This window comes from Cupressus sempervirens, chromosome 1 (assembly GCF_028749045.1).
Source record: "Cupressus sempervirens isolate cs-2001-9-10 chromosome 1, ASM2874904v1, whole genome shotgun sequence".
NCBI classification, from domain to species: domain Eukaryota; kingdom Viridiplantae; phylum Streptophyta; class Pinopsida; order Cupressales; family Cupressaceae; genus Cupressus; species Cupressus sempervirens.
The window spans coordinates 309974593-309985683 of NC_143118.1; positions in this window are offsets into that span (position 1 = coordinate 309974593).

The window sequence follows — 11091 nt, forward strand, 5'->3', positions numbered from 1 at the left end:
GGCATGCCCCTTTGTGACATGTGGCTAATGTGACATCCTAGGCCGCCCTTTCTGGAATGTGATGATGGCTCATCCTTCATAGCAGATTGTCAGGTGAGGTGGAACAAAGGCAAAACCTCATTGGTCTATCCAGTTAACAAGGCATACGGTTATGTAATATTTTGATCACCATTCGATTGAAATAGATCGATGATTGGCGTTTCCTCCCAATATGAAGATGTGAGGAAATTAAGTAATGCAGGCAAGCACCTTGTTGCCGCATGTCCCTGTAGGGCCAAGATGGTATCATAAGCTGCAGGGTGTTGCCAGGGTGGTGCAAGTTGTGTGCCACATTGATTATAGTTGGGGCTAGGTCAGGCTGAGTTAGACACTGAGTGTTTCATGGGCCTAGAATTTTTGAGAGGCAAGCATGGTAATATGGGGATCTTTCATGATCATTCATCTTGCAGAGATCAATGATCAAGGCTTTCATGCAATATGGAAGTGCATGAAGATTAAACATTGTGGGGAAGTGCCTAAACAAAATGTGTCCCAGCGGGCCTGGCCAAGGATTAATAGTTAGCACTGACAGGCAGTTGGCGGTTACATCATAGTTAGGGTTTGAGGAGGTACCTAAGTGATAATTTGTTCTTAATGGAAATATCCCAGCAGATTGAGTTAGCTTATGAGAGGATCAAAAAAAAATGGAGACCTTGTTGGGATTGGCCTTTTTTTGTGGGAGTATATTAGGTGAAAAGAAAATGGGATATTTCAACATTTGAGTGGGAATGGGAGAACTATCCACTTGAAGAGTACAACTCTCCTCGACCATATTTTGACAATGTGGGCAAAGTGGAAAACCTATCTGGAAAGGATTTCTATCATGAGGATGCCATTGAAGATCATTAGATGAACACCACAAATGACTACGATCTCTGCATCAGAGACTATTGTAGGATGACTTTATATCTAGTACAAAAGGCTCTCCATTTGACCATCCTTGATGAGATAAGGCTACAGGACTCCAAGGAACTACTCGATCCCCTATTTAATGCAGATAAAGTTGGTGAGAGACCCATTTTGAATGTAGAAGTTGATAGAGACAAAGGAGATGATATTAATCATCGAGTGAGACATGTCATTTGAATTACAAAGAGTTCGATTAAGAAATCCTTTCCACTTGATTCAATTCCTAATACTATAATCTTCTATGCACATGCTTACCCAGAAAGGGGTAAGGAAGGAAAGTCATAGTTCCTATCTTTATGCTCCAGTCTCATATTAGGCTAGAGATAGTCTACCAGCTTGATCGCATAGTGGGATATTATCACCCTCCTAAAAGGAAGGGAAAGAGGAAGAGAACCTCTCCTTAGAGGATTCAGATAGAACATGTTATAGAACATGTGTCTTCTTAGCAATATGAATAGAGCTCACAGGAATCCCAATGAATTGAAGCCTCTCAAATCTAGGATGAACCTCAGTTACCTCTTATTTTTCCAAGCCAACCTAAAGAGGGAGAAATTCCAAAGGCCTCTATTCCTCCTGTGTAAGAAGAGTATGATTCTCCTATAGTTCTGAAGAGGCAAAAGAGGATGAAGGTTAGGATGAACAAGAGGCAAAGAGTCAGTAAAATATTAGTGCCTAATCCATCAATTCCTAAAACCATTCTGGAGGAAGAAATAGATGATGAAGAAACAGAATCAGATGAGGAGGAAGAACAAGTGCCTCTTCAAAGGAGAACTTGGTTGGCAAAAGCCACAAAATTGGAGAGAAGGAAGAGTGCCACAAGTACCCCTCCACCCACCCAAGTAGAACATGTAGAACTCTCTTCTTCGAAAGATGAAGTGTAGCAATGGGTGAATGAGCAAAGGGATCAACGTGAAGATGTTCTCTCCATCCTAGATTTTGATTTCATGCCCATAGGTACATAGTTGGGGATAAGATTAGAGACACCCCTAGAGGTGAACTCCAACGGCAAGACTAGACACAGATGCCACAAGAGACACAAGGTCCTGATCTCACTCCTCCATCTCTGCCACAAATTATAGTAGTAGACAAGGGTTTAGTTACTCCTCTACCTCTGAGTTTAGAAGAGGAACATGTTCAAAAGGAACCATCATTACAAAGCAACTAGAACCAAGGGTTTCTGATGAGCCATCAAAAGAGTCATAGATAGTAGAATGTGTGCAACATCCTTCTCAAGAAGTTGAGGACCAAACTACAAGATCTACAAAGACTAATACTATAGAAGAAAAGTCCTCATAGCAGGAGACTCTGACAAAGAGCAATAAAGGGAAGGAGGTAGTTGAACACATCCCTTCATCATCTAGAGCCAAGGTTGTAGAGAGACATATCCCAATATGGTTTTGGAAAGAAATAATGAGAAGTGCCAAGCTTTAGTTCTATGCTTCAAAGGATGACATTTTTGATATTGTAGAGATCTTGAACAAGCCCGAGTCTCCATTACATGATGCAATGCCATTTGCATTCATCACTACCATACCGAATCAGGAGTTATTTGTGAAAGTGGCTCATCCTCTAGAAGGTACAAATTCATAAGCTATTAGTCTTGAGAACTATGAGGTGAAAGATATTATGTTGGGAAAGCCTACATAGGATACATCCATATATATGATGACTATGAGAGTCAAAGAGGTTCTCAGGCACATGGAACAAGATGAGATTAAAGTTAGAACACTTCATAGGCAAGTTGAGATCCTAAAGGGATATCTAGCTAAAGTTATTGGTCCTCTTGATCCTGAACGCCCCAAGGAGACTTTGAATACCATTCTTAGAGAAGGGGAAGGTGTACGAATCAATCAATTTTTGAAAGCTTGTTAGGATTGGCAAGATAGCCTTGAGGATAAAGGTGTCACTATAATCATAGGAAGTTTGAAGTTGTTGCATGCTATGCAAGAGAACGTTTATAGGATCATGGCAATTTTTAGGTAGGACTTTAGTATCATGGATGAGGTAAAGGCATGGAGCAAAGATTTGAAAATTCTACAAGCCATAAAAGAGAAAAGGTACTATATTCTAATTGATGTATATACCAGGGAAGAGTTAGACATGATAGATGATTGGATAGAGAAGATTGTAGATGGGAATAAAGTGATGGAAACATTGCATGATGAGATATATAGGCTTAAGGACCAAGCCCAAGAGCAAATTTTGGGAGCATAAAAGTTGTATAGTGATGCATGCTTGGACATCTTTGAGGATGAAGAATGAGAGAAGCTATTGCTAGTTGAGGTAGTAGTGGAGAATTTCAAGAAGACTTTAGAGGAAGCATTAAGTGATGAAGACATTAGACAAGCCTTTAGGTCAGAGGAAGCCTTGTTAGAGTTGGATAACTATAGACAGAAGGTTAAGGACAAGTATGAGGCTTTATATCTTCCAGATGTGGCTAAGATTACTGAGATGATAGAGAAATTCAAGGGAAAACATCCAAACATAGCTTTGGGATGAAGATGAACAAAACCTAGATGGTAGAATTTCAATTTTGACACTTAGTAAAAATTTGAGATTTTGACCTTGTCGAGGTCCACAACTCTACAGGTTTGTAGGTCCACATTTTCATGCAGGTCCATAGGTCTATAGCTCTACAATTTAGAGGTGCACTGACAGCTGACTCCTAGTTCCAAAAATAGCACTTTCCATGCATTGGTAGCACATTTTCATGGCAAGTTAACTCTAACACACGCCTAGTAAAGGGCTAGCTTCTATTTTTGGTGCCTCTATACACTTCCACTTCGACAGATGCCTTCCTCCTACTTTCTCTCTCATGCCTTTATTATTTTTGACATGTAAATGGCTCATGCATCCAATTAATGAATAAAATTTGGATGGAGTCCCTCTAAGTACTAGTTGATTGTTAGTTTGTATATATTTAGTTTGTTTTAATGTTTTAAAAGCATTTTATTTCATGAAGATATCTCTCACTCTCAACACAAATTGAGGAGACAATTTCCTATAAATACCCCATTGTAAAATGTAACAAGTGCCGCCATTAGTATGTAATAAAAATTATGCTTTTGGTGCTTGCATTTGGAGTATAGTTATTCTTGCCTGAATGTGTCATTGTTTTGTGGATTTTATTCATGAGATTGTGATTGAGCCAATGGTTTATTGTGTTATTTCTAGTAGTGTGATCTTTTAGTTCTGGTGTTTGCTACGAATATATGAATTCCACTAATGTAAAGAGCTTGAGAAGAGGTCACCTAATTGTGTCTACATAGCTTTTTTTCTTGCATGAGCGCACTTTCCATGGCCCTATGATTTGATGAAGAGTGAAACATCATTTGATTTGTAAAAGATTCTCACTGACAATTGCATTAGTGGATTCTAGGAAGCGTTGCTCCTATTTTGATTTGTTTTCTATCAATTTCTTTGAAGGTTTAACTCGTAGTGTGTTGTATTCTACAGCTTATGTCCATTTAGGAATTTTAATTTCAAGTCATTTGATTTCATATTATTTGCTTTTAGTTTCCTTATTTTCTTTGCTAACCCCTTGTTAGAATAGGACCTCATAGTAGCTATATTGTTAGAGTTGCATTCATTAAAAAAATAGAAAATACAAAAATATTGTTCTGTTATGGTGTGAAATTTTGAGATAGTGAATAGATTTACTTTGATTTTGAGATAACAAAGTCTTTTAGTACCAACAAAGGCCTCCTTGTGAACACTCACATTTATCTTCTACTAAGCAAATTTTGGTACGTCGTAAGACAAATACTGAACCTTGGAGCAGATCCTTAAAAAGATTTTCTTTTCAAGAGAGAAATTACGCAATGGATTCCTACCATTGACCTTTTGTAGAACGAATGCCCTATAGAAGTGGCACTAGAAGGAGGGCCACAAACTAAAGAACATACTCCTAGAAATGAAGAAAATTTGACAAAGTTTCAGAATTTTTGCACCCTTGCAATAAACTACATTCTGTACAAGTTTAGAAAATACTTTTAAAATTTTAAGAAATTTAGGTACACAGGTCCGCAGTTGCATAGGTCCATAGGTCCCCAGGTCTGCAAAACTCTGCGGTGCATAGAATCTAGAATAGTGAGGAAGTTTACTTCTATAGAGGTGCACTTTTCTCCAAAATCACACATGAAGGTCATTAAGGTCTATGCTAAGTACACACAAATTTCTCAAGCTTACCCACTTCCATAAACCACACAATGACAAGGGAATATCCTAGGTTCAACCACTGCCTTTTGAACTTTCATCATCTTCTTCAACTTCACCTCCACTCTAACCACCTGGTGAACCACCACATACTTTGATAGCTACTCCCCAATAACCACCATTAGGTCCACCAAACCCTCCAATGGCCTTTTTCACAAATGATATAGACTCACCAATAAACTTGAGAGGTGCACTTCATGACCTCCCTAAGAGTCCTGAGAAGTTTTGCCCAAGATTCATCTATGGTGAAAAATGAACTGTCGAAGATCATGTGAAATTTTTCAAAGAAATTTACAACTAAAAGCAAGTGGCTAATGAGGACATGGTTCTTTTTTTATTCCCTTACTCTTTGGTAGAAATTTCTTTTAGTTGTTATGTCAATTTTCCACCTGGATACATTAGAGATTGGGATACATTTGAACAATTGTTTTAAGAATAGTTCAAAATATTCATTAATCTAGTTGTGATACATCAACAATTCATATCAATCAAAAATGACCTAGATGAGACAATTTCATGCTTCAACCATCACTTTCATATGGCCTATCACAAGTTGGAAATGCCATACACCATATCAGTTGAAGCCACTATTCAGATTTATTTGAATGCTATGGACCCTCTTACTGCGATCTTTCTAAGAAGACTTCTTGCAGTGAATACTAACACATTGGAAAAAGTCTTTGTAGAAGTGGTCACATTCATGAAGCAAGCCAATCCTAATGGAGGATGAATGATACTTCCAACACAAGTAGTCCCTATGATGCCAACATACCCTGTGGGAGCACCCATTGTCCCTAGATAGTTCATACCTATGAATCTAGTCCCATTGTAGTAGGTTCCCGCTCCCCAAACTCAAGCGATAACATATCCAGGGTATGAGCCCCCAAAAATAGATTTCTTTGAACAGAAAGCAATGGTTCCTATGGAAGTAGATAACAATCTTCTTTTTGGAAGTTGGTCAAATGAAGAAGACCATGTCACAAATGAACAACAAGCTGGCACATTTTAGATTGTCACAAGGACAAAATAAAAACTTCCAAAGAAATAATACTAGCCCCTACAACAACAATTTTGGTTTGAATTACAATAGGAACTTCAACAATAATAGTAACAACAACAATGCAGGAAATAATCGTAGAGGAAACAACTTGAATCCTCCTGATAGCAACAATGGAACACTTGACCAAATAATGGAAGCATTCCTGCCAATAACAACAATAGTAATGTTTAGTATGTTGATATCAATCAGTATGGTGATAGCCATAATGTGCCTAGCAATGATGTTTTTTACTACAATGGTAATCAGGAGGTAAATCAAAACTCACAAGTGAACAACAATCCTCCTCCTATTCAATTCAATGTGATGTTATTGGAATCTTATGATTCTACACAAAATACACAAGTGGAACAACAAACAAGTGAGGAATTCTCTTTCCCGTTTAGTCAAGAACCTAACCTTTAACATGATGAGATGTTTTCCTTTTGAAATGACAATCGAAATACATACAATCTCAGAAATAGAAAGGATCCCTTGATAGAAGGAATTCCTCCTAGTTTGCAACCAACTCCACTTGACCCAAGATCAAATAACAATCAGCCACCAGTAAGACCATCCCAGGGAGGACAATAGTATCAAAATCAAGTGAACATACCAACAATACTAAAGAATCTTTCTTGGTCTACTAAAAAGTAGAATGTATTAGAAGATCTAAAGAAAACTAAAGCCAATATATCCATGTTTGACATGTTGTACAATTGTCCACAACAAAGAGAAGCGCTCATGAAGACATTGGATAATACAAAGGTTTCTCACAATATGAACGTTGTCCCTCAAAAGACAACAAGTAAATTCTATAAAAGTGATGCCCACTATGTTCAAAGACAAAGTTGAGGTACCCCAATTTTTGCTAAGCATAAGGACATATGGGAAGAATCTTCACAATTGCCTCATTGATTTAGGAGCTTCATGTAATGTAATTCCATTATCAATAGCCAAAAGGCTAGGAGCTAATCCTCAACCCTCGAATCGAGTGGTGATACAATTGGATAAAATAGAGGTAAAGGTCATTGGAGTATTGAAAGATGTGCGGATACAGTTAACAGTTGATCCTTGGATCCAAGATATTATTGACATACATGTGGTTGATATCCCTAAAATATATGGATTACTTCTAAGTAGAGAATGGATGAAATATTTTAGAGGATGGTTCTCTACAAACTTCACTCAATTGTGGCTACCATGGAAAGGATTGAACAATCAAATCAAAATAGATGTTGAGCCCAAATTGAAAATAATGATTACAGATTACAATGCCCCAAATGAGATAGGATTCTTACAATCAGATTTGGCTTCATAAAAAGTGATGGTATTGGATATGGTTCCAAACCATACACCTCAAGATCAAAATGAAGAACCTAAGGTGTTGGTACCCATAAATGAAACCATGACATAGTTCATAGATAGTATGGTGACTAATTTACAATGCTTAGGAGAAGAAGTTGATCACAACATCCTCCCCCTTTTGGGATTTTTATGATTACACAAAGTTAGTCACTCTAAATTTGAATGTTCATCATGTCAAGAAGTAGTTGCAAAGGTATTGACTCACATGATGGAAAAAAAGGATACAAAGACCTTAATAGATGAACTCATAGAAAATCAAGTCTCTGTGAACTCATTCCACATTGTTGAAAAGACTAAAGAAGAAAGTGAAGATCTAAATGTATCATATAGTAATACCTCTTAAAATGGTAGAGGTTTTTCTTCTCCTCCTCTAGGGATGATCAAAGTCCATAGAAGAAGAAAATATGTGAAAGGTAAAGGATGGACTTCAATAGTCATTCATCCTGAACCTAAAGTTGAGGAAATCAAAGAGCTGATAGGGGAAATTTAGTATAAACAAGAAAAACACTCACTTCCTCTATCTACAAGCTATGAAGGGGACTCATCAAGTCATACACAAGGATAGTTACGATGGGTTCCTAAGAAACAATCATTCAAGGCTCAACTGAAAGAGAAGTTAAGAATGAATAAGCATAAAGTCAGAAAACCCAAGGAAAATGCAATTTGGACACTCCGATTTGATGGTTCTAGATGCAAGATGGGAGCTGGTGTAGGTATTGAATTGATCAACCCAAAAGGTAGATCTTTCTATGGCGCATATAAATTGCAATTCAGATGTACCAATAATGGTGTAAAATATGAGGTGTTAATTCGAGGACTCCTCTTTGCACTTGAAAAGGGAGTCACAACTCTTAAAATCAAGGGGGATTCCCAATTGGTCATAGGACAAGTAGAATCCATATATTCTTGCAATGAAAAAAGATTACTTGCTTACAGGAAAAGGGTATGGGACATATTGGATGACTTTGAGGATTTAAACATCAAGTCCATTTCAAGAAGAAAGAACATGGTAGCAGATGCTCTTGCCATCTCTGCTAGTGCATTGAAACTTGTTGTAAAAACCAAATTGAAAATATTTTTAGTAGAATTGGTCATTATTCCATCCATCCCTGATAATATCACAAACTTTTAGGTCTTTCAAGATGACCAACATATACTTGAGTTTATCATGTGTAGTCATCATTTTGAGGGACAAGAAATTGATGATACACGAGATGATAGACCTAAAGAGGATGGACTTGAAGATAACGATAGGATTTTGAATTTAAAAACTAACACTATTCTGAAATGGATTATTCAATTTGAATGCATGTTTGATCATGATGAATCTGCACTCAATAGAAGGGAAACTCAAGAAAAGGGAATCGAAGAATGTGATTAATACAATTTTTGTACTGATGAAGAACTAAAAATGGTACAAATAGGAAAAGTTTGTAACCAAAAGGAAAAGGAGGACATGCTCAAATTACTCACTGAGTATAAGGATGTCATTTCCTAGAGCTATGAAGATTTGAAGACTTATGATGCTAAGATTATCACACATGACATCCCACTAAAACCTTATGCCAAGCCATTTTGACAAAGACAAAGCCTGATAAATCCTCTCAACAAACCTTTGATCATGAAAGAAGTAAAAAATTTACTGGATGCTAAGATCATATTTCCTATCTGCCATTCCACATGGGTGGCCAATTTGGTTCCTATATGGAAGAAGATAGGAGAGTTTCATCTTTGTGTTGACTTTTGTAACTTGAATCTAGCATCTCAGAAGGATAACTATCCTCTACCCTCATTGGATGAGGTATTGTAAATTGTTAATGGTTCAAAAATGATGTCATTCTTGGATGGTTATTGGGATATAATTAGGTGATAGTTGATGAAGAAGATAGGCTAAAGATGGCTTTCACAACCAAGTGGGGAACTTTTTCTTATAGAAGGATGCCTTTCAGATTGATTAATGTGGGAGCTACATTTCAACAAGCAATGGATGAAGCTTTCAAAGGATTGATAAATAGGTGTATAGTCATCTATATGGATCACTTGACTATCTTTTCAAAAGATCAAAGTACCCATATTGCTGATCTAAGGTAGGTATTCAATAGATGTCATAAATATAGCATATCCCTCAACCCCAAGAAATGTTCATTCGGTGTTACTAAAGGAAAGCTCTTGGGACATGTCATTTCCAAAGCCAAAATCTCCATTGATGTAGATAGAGTTGAGTCTATTTTGAAGTTAGCACCTCCACATAGTCAGAAGGAATTGAAGTCTTTCTTTAGAAAGATAAACTTTGTGTGAAAATTCATAAGTGGATTTGCAGAGATAGTTCGTCCCCTCAATGATTTACTCAAAAAGGGGGCTAAGACAGAATGGTTACCATAAATGAAGAAATATTTTATAGATATTAAGGTTTCCATTTGCATGGCCTTAGTTTTGGTAACTCTGAATTACGAGTTAGCTTTCAAGATCTGCTCTACTTCCAAACACTCTTGCACATGGATCCTAACATAGAGAAGAGAGAAGGAAGATGAGCAACCAATTGCTTTCATGAGTTGTCCTTTGAAGAATGAAAAGTTGAAATCTTCAAACCTTGATAAATAGTCCTTTGCATTGATCAAGGTGGTAAAGAAGTTACGTCACTACATAATTAGAAGTAAGGTGTATGGAGTTGTACCTAATCTAGCAGTAAAGATGCTTTTCATGCAGAATGAACTTGGTGAAAGGAGAGTAAAGTGGATGGCCATACTTAAAAGAATTCGATCTTGAAATTCAATCTATGAGATTAGTTAGAGGTCAAGGGTTGTCAAAAATGATAGCTAATAACTAGGATGGAAATGAAAAGGGATTCAAGTTTGACAATGAAACAATTGAAGATGATCAAATGAAGGTGGTTGTATCACAAGTTGATATCAACCAAGGTGTGGTGACAGATGTGTGGTACCAAGACATTGTTTATTATCTCTTACAAGACCAATGCCCCAAATGGATGAATAGTTCACAGCATAGGGGACTTAAGATGAAATGTAAGTTTTACATGTTACTTGATAACAAGTTGTATAAAAGGAACTGCAAAGGGATCTATCTGAAATGCTTAGGACATGAAGAAGCTAAGGATGTCTTGGAACATTTCTATGACAAGTATGGTATAGGACATTGTTTAGTAGAAGCAACAACTCACATGATTCTAAGATTAGGTTATTTTTGTCCATCGATATTCAAGGATACTTTTGAGCATGTGCATTCTTGTCATATATGCCAAACCAGTGCTAACAAAGAGAGGCACCTAGTAATGTCATTACAACTAGTGTACGAGGTGTGCCCCTTTGCAAAGTGGGGACTAGATTCCATAGGTCCAGTAAATCCACCATCATCAAATGGACATGCATTCATCCTTACAGCTATGGATTATTTTACATGATGGACGGAGGTAGAGACATTCAGAAATTGCACTGCTAAGGTAGTGACTGACTTTCTAGAAGAAAACATCGTTACCAAGTTTAGAATGCCATTCACCCTTGTGTGTG